This window comes from Bubalus kerabau, chromosome 2 (assembly GCF_029407905.1).
Source record: "Bubalus kerabau isolate K-KA32 ecotype Philippines breed swamp buffalo chromosome 2, PCC_UOA_SB_1v2, whole genome shotgun sequence".
Classification (NCBI taxonomy): domain Eukaryota; kingdom Metazoa; phylum Chordata; class Mammalia; order Artiodactyla; family Bovidae; genus Bubalus; species Bubalus kerabau.
This window is the reverse complement of record NC_073625.1, coordinates 177583517-177608232: the sequence shown is the minus strand read 5'-3', so window position 1 is coordinate 177608232 and position 24716 is coordinate 177583517.

Genomic DNA, 24716 nt, shown 5'->3' with positions numbered 1-24716 from the left:
CCTACTTATACACTGTTAATACGCATAGAGGTGTACCTCCAAAAGGGCAATTGTACTGCATTTTCCAACTGATGAAAAAGCAAAATGTTATAAAATAAGGCACAGAAACTCACTGATGAGCACTTAGATTCCCATCACTAGGAACAAAAGGATCTAGTTAAATTAGCCCACCCTTTGGTCTGTCATTCAAGGCCCCTCAGTGTCCAGTCCAGTGCCCAGCTGACAGCTGACCTCTCTACATTTCCAGCTGAGGGCCAAGGGTCGGTTCCATCCAAGTGCAGCCTCCAGCTCTTCCATGGTCCCATTCGTCCATCTGAGCCTGGAGGAACAGGAGGAAGGGGTGACTGGGGATCACATTCAGGCAGGAAATGCACCTCTCGCTCACAATATATAGTTTTTACAAGAAGCCTTTGTCACCACAGAGTATGCATGGCATTTCCGCTAAATCTATTCTCTTCTGAAATTAAACACAGGTAAAGAGATTCTCTAAAATAGGATGCGACTCTAAAGTAGCATTAAACCCTCTTGCAACTATAATAGCCACTGATACCATTTACTGAGTGTCTCCTCAGGGGATCAGGAATTTTCTCTGTCTGCATTGTCTGATTTATCCCTCACCATCAGCCTTCAAGGGAGGAGAACCATTGCTCACACAAGGAAATTCAAGCTCAGAGAGGTGGCACCACCTGCCAGAGGTCACAAGGCTGGGCCCTGGCAGAGCTGGGCTTTTCGTCTTGGTCTCTGTCCCCAGGAGCTGGTGTGCTTGCTCTGAGTTCCAATGTGGCCACCCCAGTCCTACCAAGCAGCCCTCCTCTTAACCCTCCTCCCCAGTTCCCACCACTGGCAACGCCACTCTGCCTTGCTGGTCTCCCCCTACCCTCAATTTGTCCCTACTCTCACTCCTCCCTTTAAGAGATTTGTCCTTGCTTTGAATCCATCTGTTCCCAGCTCTCCATCCTTCCCTGTTATGCTCTGAGAACCAGTAGCTTGGAAACAGGAAAGAAACACACTAAGTTGGAAGATGGGTGCCTGGTACTTATTCCATGTGGTTCTCCACGCTTGTCCTTACAGACCTTGTTATAAACAGTGGGCAAGATTTATAAGCTGTTGACTGGGAATCAGAAACTATTATTCTGTCTCTCTCTCTTTATACATAGATATGAATGTTGGAAGGAACCACAGCACTTATCTCGTCCAAGCTCTAGGGACTGCAGAAAATCCTGTGGGCAAACCTAAGAATCTAGTGGTGTAGATCCATAGTACATAAAGTGGGTGTATCTGCATCAACTGGGATCTTGTTAGCAATGCAGATTCTCAGACCCCTGCCCAGACTTGCTGAACCAGAAACTCTGGAGGTGGAGCCCAGCAAACTGGGTTTCAACAAGACCTCAAGCTGATTCTGCAGTAACATGTTTTTGAGATCTACAGATGGAAACTAGTGCTTCTAACACCTTTATGTGCATAAAAATTACCTGAAGATAGGGTTGCCAGAGGAGAAGGCAATGGCACCCCACTCCAGTACTCTCACCTGGAAAATCCCATGGATGAAGGAGCCTGGTAGGCTGCAGTCCATGGGGTCGCTAAGAGTCAGACATGACTGAGCAACTTCACTTTCACTTTTCCTTTCATGCATTGGAGAAGGAAATGGGAACCCACTCCAGTGTTCTTGCCTGGAGAATCCCAGGGACGGGGGAGCCTGGTGGGCTGCCATCTATGGGGTCACACAGAGTTGGACATGACTGAAGTGACTTAGCAGCAGCAGGGTTGCCAGATTTAGCAAATATTTTTTATATTATAGGTATGTTTATAGGACATACTTATACTAAAGAAAAAAACAAATACTTTTCCTTGTTTAATCTGAAATGGAAATGTAATTGCCTATCTTGTATTTTATCTGGCAGTTCTGCCTGAGGTCTAGCTTCTGATTCAGTGGTTCTGAGGTGAAACCTGAGATTCAGCATTTCTAACAAACTCCCTGGTGAGGCCAGAGCTGCCAAACCATGCTGACAGCAAGGACCTAGAGCTACTTGTTAAATGCAGATTCCTGGACCTTCCCCCAACCTACTGATTCAGAACATCCAAGGAAGACATTGATTTGGACTATTGTGACAGAGGGGCTGTGTGTTCTGAGTCACAAACATTCCATCTACAAACTTTGGGGGAGTCATTCTATAAGTTCAGGTCTTAACCTTTACATGTAACTCCATACACACAATAGTTAGTGGAGGTGAGCCAAGAAAGGGGGGCTCTGCTGAAAGATAGGAGAGAAGGGAGGCTCGCAGAGATAAATGGAGAACTCAACAAGGGAGTGGAGGACCCAGGAAACTGGAGGTCTGGTGCATCTGTAACAGAGGGAGCAAAACTCAGGGCTGCTGGTCTCCCAGGCTTACCAAAGACAATCAGATCTTATCAAAGTGGACCACGCTTGTGGGTACATTTATTGAACCCTCTTGCATTAAGAACTCTATTTTTTTTGTTCAGTCACTCTGTCGTCTGACTCTGCAATTCCATGGAGAGAGCAGCATGCCAGGCTTCCCTGTCCTTCACTATCTCCCAGAGTTTGCTCAAACTCATATCCATTGAGTCAATGATGCCATCCAACCATCTTATCCTCTGTCACCCCCTTCTCCTCCTGCCCTCAATCTTTCCCAGCACCAGGGTCTTTTCCAATAAGTTGCTTCTTCGCAATAGGCAGCCAAAGAATTGGAGCTTCAGCTTCAGCATCTGAACTCTATGGATTTTATCTTATTTCAGTTTATTCTCAAACAATGTTTAAAGTTTGAAATTCTTCCTCTCATTTAGTAGATGAAGAGCCCAAGGGAGCTAGCCCAAGGTCAGACAGCTGTTAGGTCCTAGAGTCAGGATTTGAATACAGGTCTGTGACCAGAGTGCTCTCCACTGCACGTGTCACTCTGGATTCTTATATTTATGGAAGGTGCTGAAGCACAGTGGTGGCTCCAGGGGCAACTAGCCACTTGCCCTCCACAACTGCAGCCACAGGCCCTTTTCTCATGGCATCTGCCTTCAGCCCCCTCCCAGCTGGGCCTCTCCACCCATCAGATGACACCCCAGAGCATCACCCACACAGACCCAGCCTGCTCCATGACTCACCGACTGGCTTGTTTCTCCTGAGGAGCATAGCCTGCATGGTGGAAGCTTCTCGAGAGCCCTGAGCCCCCCACTTCATTAGACCCATTAACCTCCTCCTCTTGCTGTTGTGGGATTAGTCATGTATTTATTCTTGATGCACTTCTGTTTCCTTTCATCTTCCAGAACAGTCTTTTCAGTTTAAGTTTCTACCTGGACATGATGAAATTCCAGGCATGTTCTCAACTCTATCCCAGGTTTCAAAGTGTATTAGTTTGAAGAATTTCTCTCCATCCAAGGAAATGATATTGGTCTGAGCCAGGCTGAAAGAGTCAGAGGTCTCAATCTCACCACTGTGGATGAGATGTCAGAATTTCAAACTCATAATCTTATTGATTCCTCATCCTTTTGTTCTTTTCTGTACTTGTCATGAGAGTTGAGTTTGTGTAATTTGGAGGGGTGTCTGATTGGCTCTGGTTTGATTCTGACCTATTTGTGTCATTTGTTTAAGAGCAGCGGCCAACTGATAGACCACTCAAGGACATCCCGCAACTCCTGCTACTCCAAAGCCCAGGCAATTATTTGCGTTTTAGAAAAGTGACTTAATCAGATCATCAGCTTGGGATGGATATTGTTTTCCTTTAAGCAAGCTCTAGCCATCCTCTGTAGAGTCCACCAGTGAATAGAATAACCAAGAAACACGCAGCTCTTTACAAGGATGGGAAAGGGAAAGAAAAGTCCTATTTCTCCAGTATTTAGGTTGTGCCCGGCACTTAACTAATTTAATCTTCTCAATAGCTTTAGGTTGTAGATCTTTAGTTAGTTCAGTTCAGTTGCTCAGTCATGTCTGACTATTTGAGACCCCATGGACTGCAGCATGCCAGGCTTCCCTGTCCATCACTAACTCCTGGAGCTTATTCAAACTCATGTCCATCGAGTCAGTGATGCCATTGAACCATCCCATCCTCCGTCCTCCCCTTCTCCTCTTACCTTCCATCTTTCCCAGCATCAGGCTCTTTTCCAATGAGTCAGTTCTTCGCATCAGGTGGCCAAAGTATTGAAGTTTCAGCTTCAGCATCAGCCCTTCCAATGAATATTCAGGACTGATTTTCTTTAGGATGGATTGGTTGGATCTCCTTGCAGTCCAAGGAACTCTTAAGGGTCTTCTCCAACACCACAGTCCAAAAGCATCAATTCTTCAGATCTCAGCTTTCTTTATAGTCCAACTTTCACATCCATACATGACTACTGGAAAAACCATAGCTTTGACTAGATGGACCTTTGTTGGAAAAGGAATGTCCTGCTTTTTAATATGCTATCTAGGTTGGTCATAGCTTTTCTTCCAAGGAGCAAGCATCTTAATTTCATGGCTGCAGTCACCATCTGCAGTGATTTTGGACCCCCCAAAAATAAAGTCTCTCACTGTTTCCATTGTTTCCCCATCTAAATGCCATGAGGTGATGGGACCAGATGCCATGATCTTAGTTTTCTGAATGTTGAGCTTTAGCCAGCTTTTTCACTCTCCTCTTTCAGGTTCATCAAGAGGCTCTTTAGTTCTTCTTTGCTTTGTGCCATAAGGGTGGTGTCATCTGTGTATGTGGGGTTATTGATATTTCTCCCAGCAATCTTGATTCCAGCTTGTGCTTCTTCCAGCCCAGCGTTTCTCATGATATACTCTGCATAGAAGTTAAATAAGCAGGGTAACAAAATACAGCCTTGACGTACTCCTTTCCTGATTTGGAACCAGTCTGTTGTTCCATGCCCAGTTCTAACTGTTCCTTCTTGACCTGCATTCATATTTCTCAGGAGGCACGTCAGGTGATCTGGTATTCCCATCTCTTGAAGAATTTTCCAGAGTTTGTTGTGATGCACACAGTCAAAGCCTTTGGCATAGTCAATAAAGCAGTAGTAGATGTTTTTCTAGAACTCTCTTGCTTTTTCAATGATTCAACAGATGTTGACAATTTGATCTCTGGTTCCTCTGCCTTTTCTAAATCCAGCTTGAACATCTGGAAGTTCATGGTTCATATACTGTTGAAGCCTGGCTTGGAGAATTTTGAGCATTACTTTGCTAGCATGTGAGATGAGTACAATTGTTTGGTAGTTTGAACACTCTTTGGCTTTGCCCTTCTTTGGGATTGGAATGAAAACTGACCTTTTCCAGTCCTGTGGTCACTGCTGAGTTTTCCCAATTTGCTGGCATATTGAGTGTAGCACTTTCACAGCATCATCTTTTAGGATTTGAAATAGCTCAGCTGGAATTCCATCACCTCCACTAGCTTTGTTTATAGGGATGATTCCTAAGGCCCACTTGACTTCACATTCCAGGATGTCTGGCTCTAGGTGAGTGATCACATCATCATGATTATCTGGGTCATGAAGATCTTTCTTCTATAGTTCTTCCGTGTATTCTTGCCACCTCTTCTTAATATCTTCTGCTTCTGTTAGATCCATACCATTTCTGTCCTTTATTGTGCCCATTTTTGCATGAAATGTTCCCTTGGTATCTCTAATTTTCTTGAAGAGATGTCTAGTTTTTCCCTTTCTACTTTTTTCCTTTATTTCTTTGCACTGATCACTGAGGAAGGCTTTCTTATCTCTGCTTGCTATTCTTTGGATCTCTGCATTCAAATAGGTATATCTTTCCTCTTCTCTTTTGCCTTTCATGTCTTTTCTTTTCTGTTATTTGCAAGGCCTCCTCAGACAACTATTTTGCCCTTTTGCAATCCTTTTTCTTGGGGATGGTCTTGATCACTGCTTCCTGTACAGTGTTACGAACCTCCGTCCATAGTTCTTCAGACATTATCTGATTTAATCCCTTGAATCTATTTGTCACTTCCAGTGTATAAGCATAAGGGATTTGATTTAGGCCATACCTGAATGGTCTAGTGGTTTTCCCTACTTTCTTCAATTTAAGTCTGAATTTGGCAATAAGGAGCTCATGATCTGAGTCATAGTCAGCTCCCGGTCTTGTTTGCTGACTATGTAGAGCTTCTCCATCTTTGTCTTACTAGGAAGAGACCTATTAGCATAGATCTTACTATCCCCATTTTACAGATTACAGAGTCTAGCCCCAGAGGTTAAGAAACGTGCCCCAAGTTCAAACAGCCAGAAAATGACAAGCCTGGGATAAGAATTCAAGTCTGTCTGATTTCAAAGTCATTGTGTTTTCATTCTGGGTAGGTTGGAGAACTTCTTTATTTAGCCCAAAAAGTAAAAAACTTGTTTTTTTTTAATTGTTCTTGTTTTTTAATGGGTGGAATATGTGTTATTTAAAGTACTGAGGCTCTTAGTCAACCAGATATCAATACTCACCAAAAGCTCTGCTAGTAAGTGGGAAATACAGGAAATATATTAAGAAGTGTAGATCAGTGGAATAATACAGGGTTCTGAGAAACAGCCCGAGATATCAGTGGGGGAAGTGATAGACTATTTAATAAACGGTATTGGGTCCACTGGCTTTTCAAAGAGATACAAAGTTAAATTCTTATCTCATACTGTACATAAAAACTAACTCCAGGCAGCATATATATTTAAAAATTTAAGCAAGAAAAAATATATAGAATATTTGTGATCTTAAGGCATGGAAAACACAAAAAATAGAAATAATAATGGGAAATGTTGGTAAATGGGGATGCCATACACTATATGCAGGTCAGGAAGCAACAGTTAGAAGTGGACATGAAACAACAGACTGGTTCCAAATAGGAAAAGGAGTACGTCAAGGCTGTATATTGTCACCCTGCTTGTTTAACTTATATGAAGAGTACATCATGAAAAACGCTGGGCTGGATGAAGCACAAGCTGAAATCAAGATTGCCAGGAGAAATATCAATAACCTCAGATATGCACATGACACCACTCTTACCACAGAAAGTGAAGAGGAACTAAAAAACCTCTTGATGAAAGTGAAAGTGGAAAGTGAAAAAGTTGGCTTAAAGCTCAACATTCAGAAAACGAAGATCGTGGCATCTGGTCCCATCACTTCATGGGAAATAGATGGGGAAACAGTGGAAACAGTATCAAACTTTATTTTGGGGGGCTCCAAAATCACGGCAGATGGTGATTGCAGCCATGAAATTAAAAGACGCTTGCTCCTTGGAAGGAAAGTTATGACCAATCTAGATAGCATATTGAAAAGCAGAGACATTACTTTGCCAACAAAGGTCCATCTAGTCAAGGCTATGGTTTTTCCAGTGGTCATGTATGGATGTGAAAGTTGGACTTTGAAGAAAGCTGAGCGCCAGAGAATTGATGGTTTTGAACTGTGGTGTTGGAGAAGACTCTTGAGAGTCCCTTGGACTGCAAGGAGATCCAACCAGTCTATCCTAAAGGAGACCAGTCCTGGGTGTTCATTGGAAAGACTGATGCTGAGGCTGAAACTCAAATACTTTGGCCACCTCGTGCGAAGAGTTGACTCATTGGAAAAGACTCTGATGCTGGGAGGGATTGGGGGCAGGAGGAGAAGGGGACGACAGGGGATGAGATGGCTGGATGGCATCACCGAGTCGATGGACATGAGTTTGAGTGAACTCTGGGAGTTGGTGATGGACAAGGAGGTCTGGCGCCCTGCAATTCATGGGGTCGCAAAGAGTCGGACACGACTGAGCGACTGAACTGAACTGATGCATTTTAAATTTTTTGTAGAATCAAAGGCTCCACTTAAAAAGTTAAAAGATGAGAAGCAGGCTGAGAGAAGATAATGACAAGACATATAACAGTCAAGATTAGTACTGAGAATGTTTTTAAAAACACAAATCAATACCCCCAAGAGAGACAGCTTAGTAAATAAATGAGCAAAGATTATGGAGCAAGAATTTCACAAAAGAGAAATGCATATCCCCTACTACGCAGAATAAACAAATAAATGAAAAGATGTTCACTTCACAGGGAAATAACAAAAATAATACACTTGTCAAAAATGAAGTAATATTTAATAATTTATTAACTATAAGTGAGAAAATGAGCCAATGGAAACTGTCACCTACTACTGTTATTTGTGTAAATTTGTATGGCCATTATGGAACGTATTTGGGTAATTTCAGATTAAAATGTACAGTGAGCATGGCCACTCAGAAACCCACTTTCAAACAATTTCCTAAGAGCATCTTTCAGGCAGATAGATGCAGGACCAGCTCCATGGGCACGTGTGGTCCCACAATGCTGTGTCCTTGGGAGGGCCCTGTGCTTGGTTTCATGTTCTGCTTTCACCATTTTGAAATTCTTGACAGTTTTGAACTTGTGCTTTTAACTGAAGCTCCGTGGGGCGGTGGAGTGTGTCCTGGGCAGAGAAGGTATACATGCCTCCATTGCTTACTAACATTCAGGTCAGCCCCTGGGCACAGCATTCTAGTGGAACTATGATGTGGGAAAGTTTAGTGGGGCCCAGAGTAAGAATAAGGTTAAGCATGTGATGTCAATGACAGAGTAATCGTGAAGCTGACATCCCCAAGAGGCCACACTTCTCTTAAACCAGAACTTGATTCAAATGCAGAAAGAAGACCTCAGCAACCCGGGACCTCTGTCTTAGCCTTTCTCACTCGCATTACTTCCCTGTATCAACCAACAACTTACCCTGAAAATGATGACACAGAAGGAAAGAGAAAGACAGAACACCTCAATTCCTTTTGATCTCAGTGCTTCCTTACTCATCAGTAAGTCGAAGGCAGAGTGTGGGTAGAAGGTGCTGGAGTCATAAAAAAAAAAATGAAAACACTTCTAGTAATTTTATGCAGTGTTTCTACTTTTTCTGGTACAAATGGTACATACCTATACAGGAGCTGCAAGATTAAAGTTATAGGATTTCAGTGATTCCCAATAAGTGTTAAATATGCTTACATTTGCATTTAAAACTGGCATTGTATAATATACTGTATACCATTGAAAGGTAAAATTCCTGATAATAATCTACATTTTTCATCTTTCTTAGAGCAGTATTCAGTTCAGTTCAGTCGCTCAGTCGTGTCTGACTCTTTGAGACCCCATGCATCGCAGCACGCCAGGCCTCCCTGTCCATCACCAACTCCCGGAGTTCACCCAGACTTACGTCCATCGAGTCAGTGATGCCATCCAGCCATCTTATCCTCTGTCGTCCCCTTCTCCTCCTGCCCCCAATCCCTCCCAGCATCAGAGTCTTTTCCAATGAGTCAACTCTTCACATGAGGTGGCCAAAGTACTGGAGTTTCAGCTTTAGCATCATTCCTTCCAAAGAAATCCCAGGGCTGATCTCCTTCAGAATGGACTGGTTGGATCTCCTTGCAGTATTAGGATGGCAAATTTAAAAAGTTTGTTACAAGTTGAGAGAAACAGAGATCATGGAAGAAAAGAAAAGGTTTTATATTTTAGTTCCTCTAATAGCACTTTCCCCTACGTTTTCCATAGCAGACAGAGGCCAGCCCTACAGGTCCATTTTGCACTAGCCAGCCCTGTGTAGTTGCACATGGGAACATGAACAAGAATGTCCATTTAAGCGAAATTGTAAAGGTGAAAAAATGAAAACAATTCAAAGTCCAGGAATAAATGATGGGATAGATTATGGCATAGTCAATAGGATGGAATAAATATATTGGCCAAATCTGTGGGTACATAGTGAAGATAAAAAACAAGGCTAAAAAAAGAAAAAGAAATGCTGCTCATATATAAGTATACAATAAACTTTAATTAACAAAATTATTTAAAATATTTTTAAAAGGCTGAGGAAAAAATAAAACTAGAGGGCATTACACAAAGTATGCAATCATGCATCTATTTAATTGTGTAAAGCAACCACAAAATTTATTACCTATGGATACACTTTTATGTATATATAGAAACATTGACCAGGCACACACCAAGTTCATGATAGTGACTTTATTTAGGGAGAGAGAAAGAATGGGGCCAGGAAGAGGATGATGGAGGAGTTTATTTTAAATATTTTATTTCTTAAAAAAACAAAAGTTTATTACAATGAATGTTGCATACATGAGTTTGATACATTGTTCTCAGTGGTTTCCATATTTGTTTAATTTTTTAAAAACCCTCCTAAGTTCAGTTAGATAGACCAGCTATGTCTCCTACCATCCCTTTGGGCCAAAAGCAATTTCCAAAGAAGAAAAAGAAACTACAGTGAGAACACAGAGCCACCCCTGCCCACTGTTTGTTTCTTTTAACAAGATGCTAAAACATGGCTCTATCTATCTGGCAACATGGGAGATATGGCAGTGAGGCCTGGTGTAAATCTCTCCAGGGTTCGTGAGCAGAGTTTGTGCACAGACCATTAGCGAATCATTTGGCTGGCAAAGGAAGATACATTATGCATCTGATTTCCAAAATAATACTGGTGTTTTCTCTCTTGAGTCAATCTTTTTTTCTTTTTTTTTTTTTTAATGTACATGACTTTTACATCCTGCATTTGCTACTAAGTCAGACTCTTTGGAATCATCCATTGCGGTCTGGAGGATGGTCACATTCTTGGCCATGGACCAGACCAGAAGGCAGTGGTGATGATACCATGATGCACACAGCCTCTCAGCCCCTGCTCCCATATGGAGCTGGAACAGCTCTTTAAGCTCTGAAGGATTGAGCTCACCGTAGGCATAATATAAGATGGAAATGACTTTCGTTGCAAAGGCAGGATGTAGTCCATTCATGTAGAAAAGCATTGCAATAAAGTGAAAAGAAAGTTACTCTAGGAAAGTGATGCTTGGTTTGGGTTTTGTTTTACATGTCCTTCCTTTCCAGACATTGGCTTCATTGCTGGGAACTTGGCTGCTGTTTGAGGTCTGGCCCTCTGGAAACAACATGGTACTGATAACAGTCCCTGGAAGTCGACCCGTTCAAGTTCAGCCCAACATTCTTCTGTCTTGCAGCCCCGTCCCTCACCTGCATTGCTCTCCCCCATGAGCAAATCGCACACAGGCAAGTAACAGGGGCTTCCATGTCACTTTTAATTGACATAGCACTTGGTTCACAGCCTGCACCTCTACTATTTTCCTACTGAAACCTCAAAATTTGACCAAGATGAAACATGGCCAGCATCTAAAGGACAATTCAAACTGTCAGTGTCTCTTACATAGAAAGTGGAAAGAAAAATAAAAGCTTCTACAAAAAATTAGATGGCATTTAAAATTATTTTCAATAACTCACCAGTAAGCCCCTTTTCATCCAAGTTGGTTACTAAGAAGGAATTAACCCTTTCTGGATAATTTATAATACCTACCCAAACTTATACTGCAAATAACTCACAAAACAGTGAAGGCTTTTCTCCCTGACATCTGTAGACTGCCACAATGGACTTGAATTGCCTCCCACTAACTGTTCATTAAGGGTGCAGGGGGCGTGGCAAGAGCAGAAACATCAGTAAGTAAAGTTGTGCGAGCCTTTTGTGTTTCAAGGTGAAAACTGATACTGAAAGGGATCTGCTGAGTCAGAGGACCTTCTGTCTGGCTTAGTGCTTTGACGCTGATGGCCATGTGGTTGGGATCCTGGAACTTTATCAGTTTATATTATACTGTACCTGCATAAAAATCAATATACAATTAGCTATCAATTAATTTAGACTCCTGAAGAGAAGAACAGACAACAAAAAAATCCCTCCCAGAGAACTTACAACCCTATCCACAAATCAGTAATATTCATCTTTGGAATATGTGATGTGATTTTTATTTCTACCAATTTGCCTCCCTGACTGAGTATGATTTAGACTTCTCTGACAGTTCGTTTGCAATTGGTGTAGATAGTGAGAAGAGAGACCTGGGCAGATGGTTTGAGAAGAGTGGTCAGTTGTGTAGAAATCAAATTTCACCATATACAGTCCCCACCAAAGGTTGAGAATCTGCAGACTGGATGCTGATTTGTAATAAGAAAAGAGTTGTTCCTTTGCCTATTTATAACATCTTTTCTTCCACTAAATCAGATCTGCGTCCTGTAAGAGGAGGAGATGAGGGGTGGGAAGCAGTTGTGATTTGTTTCCATTTTGCAGATTGCACTCAGCAATACAGGAGAGTTCTCCCAGACCATGAGAGTCCATGAGACCACATGGCCTATTGCTTGGAAGCTGAGTCCAGTGCCACGAACATCCTAACACCAAGCTCACTTCTGCAGCAAAGCAAAAGTCTACGGACTGAGCACACAGCTGCTGATGACAGGACTCACTCTAGAGATGCAGGAGCGCTAAATGTTTGCTGTCCCTGCGAACATACTGGGTACTGTTTGGAGAGAAGCCCCATTGCTCCAGTTGGAATAGCCCTGGCCTTCCAGAACAGGGACCGTGCTCCTTGTCTTATTGCAAATCATTGCTTTTCCCAACACCTCCTGAAATTAGCATTTTTAAATGTTACTAAATAGTGTTTATATTTACTTTGCTGCTAAGTCACTTAAGTCGTGTCTGACTCTGTGCAACCCCATAGACGACAGCCCAGCAGGCTCCCCCGTCCCTGGGAGTATATTGCTTAAACTTTATCTAGTAGCTAGGTATACTTAATCTATCTAATTACTATCTTATATAGTGTTTGACATTTAATTTTTTCCAGTTTTTCAGAATTACAGATAATGCTTTTTTCATACTGAAGAAAAAAAAAGAGTCCCTTGGACAGCAAGGAGATGAAACCAGTCAATCTTAAAGGAAATCAATACTGAATATTCATTGGAAGGACTGATGCTGAAGCTGAAACTCCAATACTTTGACCACCTAATGCGAAGAGACAACTCATTGGAAAAGACTCTGATGCAGGGAAAGATTGAGGGCAGAAGGAAAGGGGGGCGAACGAGGATGAGATAGTTGGATGGTATCACTAACTCGATGGACATGAGTTTGAGCAAGCTCTAGGAGATGGTGAAGAACAGGGAAGTCTGGTGTGCAGCAGTTCATAAGATTGCAAAGAGTTGGACATGACTTAGCAACTAAACAACAGCAGATAATTCTACAAAGAATATTTTTGCTTATGGCTTTTTTTCTATTGAGTTATTTTTTCAGATTTCTTCTCATATGTGTTATCACTAGGTTAAAGTCTAGAATCACTTTAAGTTCTTTTGCATTTTGCTTTCTAGAAAGGATATTCCAATGTACACTGCCAGTAATGAGTACAGTTGTTTTAAATTTTGTTTTGATTACCTTTATATAATACATTTATTTAAAAGTGCTTTTCTTATTTTTCATCTTGATCTTCTCAAAGTTCTAGCCCTAGACTTCAGGGCTACACCATAATACTGTTTGAACTAACTAACCCTCTGCTGTTCTCATGTGAAATCAAACCCTTGTCAAAGGAAGATGGTGCTGGTTTTCTCCACTGACCTATCCCACTTATGCAAATGGTCCTCAAATTCTCCCTTCCTAAGATAAAAGGATACCATCTTCTTCTGGAAAATAGAATCAGTATGGTCTGATATAGGGAAGCCCAAATCAGACCATACTGATTCTATTTTCCAGAAGAATCTGTAAAGAATCTGTAAAGAATCTGTCTGCAATGCAGGAGACCCAGGTTTGATCCCTGGGTTGGGAAGGCCCCCTGGAGAAGGGAATGGGTACACACTCCAGTATTCTTGCCTGGAGAATTCCATGGACAGAGGAGGCTGGTGGGTTACAGAGCAAAAGTCAGACATGACTAAGCGACTAACACTTTATTCATGGTCTGATTTCGGGTTACGGAAAATGATCTTCCTGTTAACAAGTTTTTATGCTCTAGTGGTACCCAAGAGTAGGAAGGCTGGAAGAGAATAAAGGAGGGATTCAAAGGCAACAAGCACAGTCTGATCTTTTAAAATAAATTTCCAGTATAGTGGGGTGAGAGGTGGGAGGGAGGATCAGGAGGGAGGGAACATACACGTACCTCTGGCTGATTCATGTTGATGTATGGCAGAAATCAACACAATGCTGTAGAGCAGTTATCCTCCAATTACAAATAAACAAATTTAATTAAAAAATAAATTTCCAGTATAACACAGAAGCACATGCACATACTTGCATGCACACCCCTGAGCCTTCCAAATGTTGAAACATTACCTCCAGGTGGGTTTGCCCTGAAACTTTTTTCTCAGAAGAAAACCCTGATTCCAGTTTGCTTTCTTGGTAGATGATAAAAGGAGAAGCCATAAGAAAACTTAATTTGAAATCAGGAGAGCCAGTAAGTTTCACTAGCCTCTTTCTCAAAAAGTAACCAGCACTTACATGTATAAAATTATTACAGTATGTAGTACTACTATAAACACAGTTCTTGAACTGGAAGCTGACCCAAATTTCTACTCCCTAAGCTTTCTCCCATGTGCAGCCCTCTTCTTTCTTTTGCTCAGTGTCCCTTGGGTTTTTACCAGCATCCAAAATGTTCCCTTCCTTTGGGCTCTGCAGCAGTTACCCTACCGGTTAATGAGATTGCATTAATGTCTCAGGGCAATGGTGCCATCTTGTGAACACTTGGAATGCTGCAGTTTCATCCCAAAGTAAAGTTGCATTTTCCCAACTACAGGCACAAATGAGACTTTGTCTTTTTACTGCTTTTAGATCTAGGCTGAGAGGGGTCCCATATGGCTGAAGATGTCAAGAGGGTAGGGGGTAGACAATCTGTAGTGTCTGTTGGTCATGTCTCTTGAGATCTTGAATAAACCTTGGGAACTTGTATGAGAGTTGTTGCAAATCTGTTTACAAGATGCATCATTAATTTATTAGACCTGATCGGAAAGCTTTTCCCATAGCACAGTAATATGGCAACATTGTACTACAGGTGAGTTGGCATGCTGTGTGACTTGATTTACTCTTGTGAAATAATTACTTTACTGGACATGTGGTCTTCAATCAGAATCAATTCTGTGATTTAATTTTTTAAATATGAGAAATATTTTCACTTCAGAAACTCACCAACTTTGTGAATTTTGTGAAATTGGATATTCCAGTTGAAATATGTATTAGAGTTTGGGATATAAGACACAGGACTTTAATAATGATTTTTAAAACCCTAAAAGCATTCGGAGAAATGTTTGAGTCAGCACAGAATTTATATAATTTAGCAAATATGTTAATAATAAAATTTTGTGGTAAAATTATTTTCTTAAAGAAAGCATAAACTTTCCTTTTGATGAACCTCTTTCTTGTACGGTTTAACTAAAGGCCAGAATGCGTGCAAGTATCCTTTGGAAGGAAGAAACTGGTATTCTTCTAAGCTACTCCTAAGAAAGGTGTTTGTTCAAATAAAATGTGTTGTCTGCCCAGTGCCATCACTAACAGAAAATAATCTCTGATTCTGTCTTCTTGGTGCAGATTTTCCATCAGTAAAATTCAATTTTGAAATGCAAATAAACTCTTCTTTCTATAAGCTTGTAAAAATGGCAAAACAGCCCACAAGAAAAGTAATTGTCACATAATTAGGTATTTAAACAGGAAGGCTATCCTGATGTTTTAATTTTTGCTTTATTGCAATGATGTATACGGAATAATAAGGCAGGATGGGACAAGGTGATAAATTAGGGGAGAAAATAGCTAATAGCACCAAAAGGGGCTGTCCCTGGACCCAGAGCCTGGCAGAAAACAGAATTGACTTGCAGGGAATCACCATGGGGCCTAAGGAAAATAAACACAACTCTACTCAGAAAGCCCTCTTTACTCACTGGTTAAATTATTAATAAATAACCAGAACCCAACAAAGTGTCGTTGCAAGCCAGAATTGCTTTTGGAAGAAAAATGTGAAAATGAGGATTTATTAAGAAGTTACATCCTGGGGTCAATACAAATTCAGTCCAATTCCTTCAACCTTCATTTTTCTTACAGAATTCTACTTCTTGTTAATGTTTGTAATAACCATCCTGTGGCACTGTCGATTCCCAAATCATCAAAGAAAGATCAAATTACAGATCTTCCTCAACTTACGATGGGGTTATGCCCTGATAAACCCATTGTAATTTGAAGATATTATAAGTGGAAAATACATGTAATACACCTAACCTAGCAAACTTCATAGCCTTGCCTACCTTAAAATGCCCAGAGCATTTACATCAGCCTACAGCTAGGTAAAATCCTCTAACACAAATCCTCCTTTATAATAAAGTGTGGATTATCACATGTAATTTATTGAATTCCATACTAAAAATGAAAGAATGGTGGAAAGGGTACAAAATGGTTGTACCAATTGTTTACCCTCACGATCACGTGGCCGACTGGGACCTGTAGCTGCGATCGTACAGCATATCACTAGCCCTGGAAAAGAGTAAAATTCAAAATTTGAAGCACAACCTCTACTGAATGTGTTTTTCTTTCACACCATAGTAAAGTCGATAAATGGTAAGTTGAATCATTGTAAGTCAGGGGCCCTCTGTAATGTTTCATGATGCTACTTACTAGACAACAGAGTGGGCTCACATGTTGCAGAAGGATGTTTGATAAAGGTGGAAATTACAAGGGTTATCTGATCCACCTCAATTAATCAGAAATTTCAATTAACAGAACCCTGGTTCTGATAATATTCCATTGTGATAATGATGGAAAAGAAAAAGAGAAGGAAAGGAAGAGAAGAAGGAGGAGGAAGAGAAGGAATTTGAACTTCTCAGCAGCTAATAGGGAACACACTTTTCTTTGGATCTTTCAAGGTAGCCAGCATGGGGCTAACTATGTAACAGGTGTGCATCAGATACACTTGTTTGGGTAAATTTCTCCTCTCAATACCTGGGGTGGAGGGCATGAATGGAATTTACTCCCTAAAAATGAAGTCTCTTGAGTCAGAAATCAAACAAGCTTTCAAAGAAAAATGTGCTTATATCAACAAGATACAGGTATCAGCTTGAAGGGTTTCCTACTAGTCAAAGTTGGGGCAATTTACACATCACAAGCATGATAGCTGTAAATTGAATATATGAAAACCTATCAGTCTATAAAGATACTTGAAAGAAAAAAGGCCAAAAGAAGTGCTTTGTCACCATCCTTGAAGACTATTATACCAATCTCTTAATTGTAAAATTTGTAATTAATGGGAAAGAATTAGGTATTATCTTGCCTTTCAAGTGCAATCTATATTCTAGGGTAACCAGCTGGTGAAGAACATTTTCCTTTACAGTTAAGTCTTAGCTAATAATAGATGGACTTACAGAATTAGAAAATCACTACTTTGCAATCCCTATTAAGAGAAATGATTCTGGCATGGACCATTAAAAGATGCTAAAATCTGAAGGGAGTAGATGTGGATGTTAACATCCACCTCATAGATTACAAGGGGGGGAAGCATAACTTTACACAGGAGGGGTCAGTGCTCTATGTGGGCATCAGTGGTGGACAGCCAGAGAGCATGCACCTTCTGTGAGGAAGCAATGAAAGGTCTATTAGCTGTGATGTTCTTGCCCAAAGTATTTAGGTTGAGTATAATCAAGCCTTTAGTTCTAACTTTGAGTTTACAAGAAGATAGTGTCTACAGGAGCAAGTAAAACAGTATTGCAAGGGATCAAAAGTCCATAAGGTAGTACATTCTAAAGAACAGCTGGTCTGGTCTCAGCAAATTACTGTTAAGGAAAACAAAAGGGAAGGAGGTTGCTCTAATGTGTGGTCCGTGATTAGAATCTGATTTGAAAAAACCATTTTGGGAACAGTTGGGGAATTTTTCACACAGACTAGGTATTACATGATGTTAAGGTATTATTGTCAATTTTGTTAGCTGTGATAGCAGAATTGTGGTGATGGAGGAAAATATTCCCAAATTTCACCACTGGAAACAGCCATTATTAATGCAGATGAATTTCATTTCAGACATTATTTAATGAGTAAGAGAGAAGGAATATGAAAATATTTCTATAAAGATAAAAATAATGCTACCATATACACATTACTATATATGAAATAGATAACCAACAAGAACCCACTGTATAGTATAGGAAACTGTACTCAGTATTATGTAATAACCCATAGAGGAAAGGAATCTGAAAAAGAATATATACATATGTATTTGAATCACTTTGCTGCACACCTGAAACTAACACAATATTGTGAATTAATTATACTTCAATTAAAAATGCAAGGAATCATTGGTATATACTAATTTTAAGAAAAAATATTACATTGAAATTTAATTGAATTTCAAGAAAAAGGAGAAACCAAAATGAAACTGAGGAAATGTATTTCCTCAGTTTAACTTTATGCTTCTTCACTATATTTTACTTTAACTAAATGCTTCTTCACTATATTTCCTGAAATACAGCCCTAGGATTAATAACAAAGATTAAGAAGCACTTTTGTTTGTTTTTTAAGTAAATTATGGTGAATCCACACACTTAATGGTTTATTATGGAATTGTTGAAATAATGCTGTCAAGTATTATTTAAAGACAAATACTTGCCATATATGGTTTTTCATTTTCTATCATTTTTTTGTATTACTTTATTATCTTTTAAATGTATCTTTATTTTTAGTGAAGTATAGTTGCTAAACAACATCATGTAAGTTACAGGCATACAATACAGTGATTCACAATTTTTAAAGGTTATACTCCATGAATAGTTATTATAAAATATTGGCTATACAGTATTCACCATGTTGTACAATATATCCTTGTAGCTTCAGTTCAGTTCAGTCGCTCAGTTGTGTCCAACTCTTTGCGACCCCATGTACTGCAGCCAGGCCTCCCAGTCCATCACCAACCCCCGGAGTTCACTCAAACTCATGCCCATTGAGTCAGGGATGCCATCCAATCATCTCATCCTCTGTTGTCCCCTTCTCCTCCCGCCTTCAATCTTTATACCTAATATTTTGTACCTCTTACTCCCTTACTTCTATATTGCCCCTTCCTTCTTCCCTCTCTTCACTGGTAATCACTAGTTTGTTCTCTATATCTGTGATATAGTTCTTTATTTTAAGAACATATATATATTTTTTTTTAATATGGAACCATAAAAGGCCCAGAATTGCCAAAGCAACCAGTGGAAAAAGAATAAGGCAGGAGGCATAATCCTCCCAGACTTCAGACAACATTACAAAGCTACACTAATCAAAATAGCATGATATTGGCACAAATATGAGACACAGGAATCCATGCAACAGAATAAAAGGAAACATCATTCCTGTCATTGTGAAACTAGTATATCTTCCTAAAGAGACCTGAACATTGATTGTTTTTATCAGCCTAAATTAGACTATTTCAAAGTACACTATTTTCCCATAATAAGAGAGAAGGAAAGTAGCTATTGATTGTCTCAACTTAAGGTATATATATCAATTTAAAATAAATTAAACAAAAAAAATTTTTAATATATAAATTTTTAGTTCTTTATTTAGTTCACCTCTTGATTGGCTGGCTTTTATCAAGACATTTTTACAAAGCTCATGAATGCCTCAAAACAATTATTAAAGCAAAAGAGAGTGGAAAATTATGTATTTCTAATTAGAAAAAAAAAATCACAGGATTTCATGCTAGAGAGCATTTGTGCAGTTGCACAGAAAGGAATTTCTTTTCAGCTTGACCACAAAAGATGCAGGAACTCATCGTTAATGGTTTTAAGAGCCCCAGGCCAAGGATTTCCAGGAGTGACTTTTGATCTTGATCAGTACTAGCTCTAAGGCTTGAGAGATCAAAAGCATCTAAGCCTCAATTTCTCCATCTGGAAAATGTAAACATTATCTATTTGTTGTTGTTGTTGTTGTTGTTCAGTCACTAAGTTGAGTCCAAGTTTTTGTGACCCCTTTGTCCTCCACTATTTCCCAGGGTTTGCTCAAATTCATGTCCATTGAGTTGGTGATGCTATCTAATCATCTTATCTTCTGCTGCTCCCTTCTCCTTTTGCCTTCAATCTTGCCCAGCATCAGGGTCTTTTCCAACGAGTCAGCTCTCTGCATCAGGTGTCCAAAGTATTAAAGCTTCAGCTTCAGCAACAGTCCTTCCAATGAATATTCAGGGTTGATTTCCTTTAGGATTGACTGGTTTGATCTCCTTGCAGTCCAAGGAACTCTAACACCACAGTCTGAAAGCCTCATTTCTTTGGCACTCATCCTTCATTATGGTCCAACTCTCATATCTGTACATGACTACTGGAAAAACCATAGCTTTGACTACATAGACTTTTGTCTGCAAAGTGATGTCTCTGCTTACTCATGTGTGTTAGTCACTCAGTCATGTCTGACTCTGTGCAACCCCATGAACTGTAGCCTGCTGGGCTCCTCTGTCCATGGGATTCTCCAGCAAAAGAATCCCACGGACCAAGGTAGGTATGCTTACTCATACCTATCTTAAGAAGCAACTGAAAGAGTTAAAGGAGAAAAATCTGTATAAAATGCCAGGACAGTGCCTAACATATAGTTAACAATAAACACTAGCTTATGTGACATTCACCGGCACATAGCTCAGTAAATGCTAGTTATAATTGAGATTCCTAGGAGGGTAACTTTGATGTCTTCTGATGACGTTAGAAGGAAGTCAAATTAGAGGTAAGGGGTTATCATGCATTGCCTTCCAAGATTTCTAAGGCAGAATTGGCCCGAGTTCTAGAGTTCTGATGCGCCATGGGCAGTCACCAAGATGAAGTTAAAGCATTTGAAGAATTCACTTGAAAAGTCTCATTCAAGTCTTAAAGAACAATACATCAAGCCAAGTTGTGACTGATACTAAGTAGTATGATTAAGCATTAGTACCTAATTATAACTTGAGATTTCCATTTTTTCAAGTCTTATGGTAATGGAATTCTGAACCACAGTTCCATGCTTTTCTGTTCTAATAAAATAAAACTAAGAAATGTAATTAAATTGTTAAATAACTCTTGGCAATATAGTCTATCTTTGGGAGATTAAGTAACAAAATAGTTTCCTTTTGAGGATTTCAGACTGGTTACTGATTAGCAAAGTGAACACTACTCAGAATTATCTCAGGGTCCAAGCTTGTTGTCTTGTGGAACCAACATTTATTGAACCACCTGACTTCTTCCAGAGCATCTGAGAAACTACATTAAGAGAGAAACAACACTGGTATAGACATGGCTACTTTTCTTACTATAGTAAGCCTCACTCTCAGTGAATCTCCTCCTTTATTCTTTCTTTCCACAAATATTTATTGAGCACTGGCTATGTGCCAGGTGAATATGATATTGAACAAAACATATGTAGTTCTTCACTTCATGTTTAGTTGTAGTTTATTATTCAAAACAGTACACAGATTAATGTAAAATTACAACTGTGATAAATGGTTTGAAGAAGAGGTACCTGGTATTTTGAGAGCTGGTAAAAGGGTGATGGAGTTTTGAAAGAGGAGCCAGGGAAGGCATCCTGGAGAAAGTGACATTTTTATCTCAGGTTTAAAAGAGAAGAGTATGCTATTGAGGGAGGTGGGGTATATGGGGAAAGAATCTTAAACAAAGGGAACAGTAAGAGTCAAGTTCCTGTAGCATGAGAAATTATATCAATATTGGGAAGTGAAGAAAGACAAGAAGGGTTAGTAAATAAGGTGCTAGAGAGGGTGCAGTTTGAAACAAGGCTGGCGAGGTAGGCAAGAGCCACACCTCAGATGGCAGTGCAAGGAGAGACATCAGAGGATTTTAAGCAAGGGCTTGATCTAGCTTGGTTAAATTTGCACCTCAATAAGTTCTCTTGAAGTAGGGGGAATAAGAAAGGTAAGAAACAGTGGCAGCTTGGGGTATGGTAGTGATAATAAAGATGGAGAAAATTGGTTAGGTTCTCCTAAATATCTTAAATTTAGGAGATATTTAAGAGATAAATTGATGATTCAGTAACCCATCAATATTTAGGAAATATTTAATAATAAATAATTGATGAGTCAGTAACATGATGATGAGTTAGTTAAGGAGGGTGAACAAAAGGGAGCCATAAGAAAGGGAACCAAAGATCTCCTAGGCTCTTGGTTGTGAGATTGGATGGATGGTGTTGAAACCCCTCACTAGAGAAGGGAACAAGGGAAAATGAAAAGGGTTAGGGAAAGGAGTGAGAAATCATAGATTGAGTTTGGATAAGAGGTTTGAAGCCCTTTTAAATATGCAAAAACACATTCAGAACATAATAGGCTCTCAAAAAATATTCACTGATTTAACCAAGGAGACAACAGTAAAAAGGAAGTTGAATGCATGAGCCTGGATCCCAAAGAATGGGTGTGGCTGGTGAGATCTAAGTATTTGAGTTGATGGCTTCTAGGTAGTTATTGAAGGTGTGAATGTTGAAGAAAGTTTAGAATGGAATACAGTAGGAAGAAAAGAGGGCTGAGGACTTAATGGAACTCCAAATTTTATTGTTTGGAGAAGAGATGAAACCTGCCAAGGGGACAGAGAAGGAATGGACATTTGGATGAAGGCAAGAGAGTGAGGTGTGATGGAGACCAGGTGAAAGATGTGTTTCAAGAAAGGAAATCAGTTTATATTAGCATATGAGAAAATGGGTGACTAGAGAGTTTAATGAAGAAATTGTTTGCAAAAGAGCGAGCAATGTTAAGATACCAACAAGGGACACTGAAGCAGCTCAGGGCCAGCAACAGGTTGGTCTAACCTATCGGTCAGAGAGAACGGGGATTACCCGAACCCAGAAGAACTGTGGCTATCAGGGGGGTCTGCCCAACAACTGCTCAACTGGAGCTTGGTGAAGAAAAGGCAGGGGAATAAATACCCTGACCTTTCTCTCCTCTCTTCATCTAATCTCCTGCCTGGACTTTCATTGGCCAAACCTATCAGAGGGTACGGGAGCCTGTTGCTGTAATGCTTAGAAGTCAGCACCCTAGGGTAGGGTGAAAAGATGAAGCACAGATCTGGAGTGGCAAATAGAAAAAGTCTAAGAAGGAAGCAGTGAGAGGATGTTGCTGACAGGGCAAATAAGATGAGGGCTGAAACATATCCCCTGGGAGACTCAGAGGTCCTAGGTGATCCCCAGGGAGAAGTGGTGGAGAGATGCTGGGCCAGTCAGAATGGAGTGGGCAGGGCTGTGAATGGCAGGTGAGGAAATGAAGGGATTTTATCACGTTTGGCTGAGAATGGGGAAGAGAAGAAGGGAGAAATGGAGAGGCCGAAACATGTGAAACAGTGAGGATCATATTTCAAAGAGGCCATTGTTGTGCTCCCTGCCACTCCCATCTGCTCTCGGCTCAAAGACTATCTCCTCATGCCCTGAGGGACTTTCCCTTTCCCCCTTCAACCCAGTTAGACAAGAATCATGTACTGCCTTGGGACAAGAGTTCACTCGGAAACCAGATAGACAATGGCGGCAAATTATGGCTCTTAAGTTCAAAAATGACTTGTCAGTGTGTAAGATAGGAAGGCTCAAGAGGCATCCTTGAAGAACCAGTTTCTCCTCGCCACCTCCTCCTGTGGCTGAAATAAAAGACTCTTGAGCAGCTTTACCCACTCAGCCCTCGTACCTTGGGCTGTGTATGACAGGCCCTTCTTTAGTTTGGAAGAAAAGCTATGACAAACCTAAACAGCATATTAAAAAGCAGAGAGATCACTTTGCCCACAAAGGTCTGTCTAGTCAAAGCTATGGTTTTTCCAGTAGTCAAGTATGGATGTGAGAGTTGGACTATAAAGAAAGCTGAGTGCCAAAGAATTGATGCTTTTGAACTGTGGTGTTGGAGACAACTCTTGAGAGTCCCTTGGACTGCAAGGAGATCAAACCAGTCAATCCTAAAGGAAATCAACCCTGAATATTCATTGGAAGGACTAATGTTGAAGCTGAAGCTCCAATACTTTGGCCATATGATGTGAAGAGCTGACTTATTGGAAAAGACCCTGATGCTGGGAAAGATTGAAGGCAGGAGAAGAAGGGGATGACAGAGAATGAGATGATTGGATGGCATCACCAACCCTATGGACGTGAGTTTGAGCAATTTCTGGGAGTTGGTGATGGGCAGGGAAGCCTGGCATGCTGCAGTCCAAGGGGTTGCAAAGAGTCAGACACGACTGAACTGAACTGAACTTAACCTTCAGTTTGGAGAAATAAGATTACAGAGGACTCATACCCAGGTGGCGCTAGTGGTAAAGAATCCACCTGCCCATGCAAGAGATGTGAGAGACGCAGTTTCAATCCCTGGCTTGGGAAGATCCCCAGGAGTAGGAAATGGCAACCCAGTTCAGCATTCTTGCCTGGAAAATTCCACAGATTGAGGAGCCTGACAGGCTATAGTCCATGGGGCTGCAAAGAATCAAACATGACTGAGCAACTGAGCACCAGCACATACATGCCTTATGCCAAGGTAAGACTCTTAGGATAGTCCCCTATGCCATCCTGGTGCAGAAGCTATGCAGTGGAAGGATTTCAATCATCCCAGGAAACATCATCCTACCTGGTTATAGAAATGACATTAGACTGACTGGACCCCAGCTAAGTGGATTTTAGAAGTAGTAAGAACCCTAAATTCTTCAGTATCTTTGACTATCTATGTGGTCCTCAGGACCAACTGTAGAAACAAGGACTATGGAAACTATGCTCTTAATTGCTTCTATTATGAGCTATGAATTGTTTCTTCTCCTTCAATCCCCATAATTATCATATATGAGGATTATTGCTAGTGACTAATATTTTAGGTTTCAAGAGGGAGTATGAACAAATTGATGTCACTCAACAATAATATGGTGCCTGATGAGACTTTGAGTGGTTCCTGCATGAGACACATGAACTTTTCACCTAAAAGAAGGCTAAGAGTGATGCTGTGGGGCAAAAGGGTGGGTTGTATAGAAAATCTTCTATTTATTCTTCCAGATCTATTATT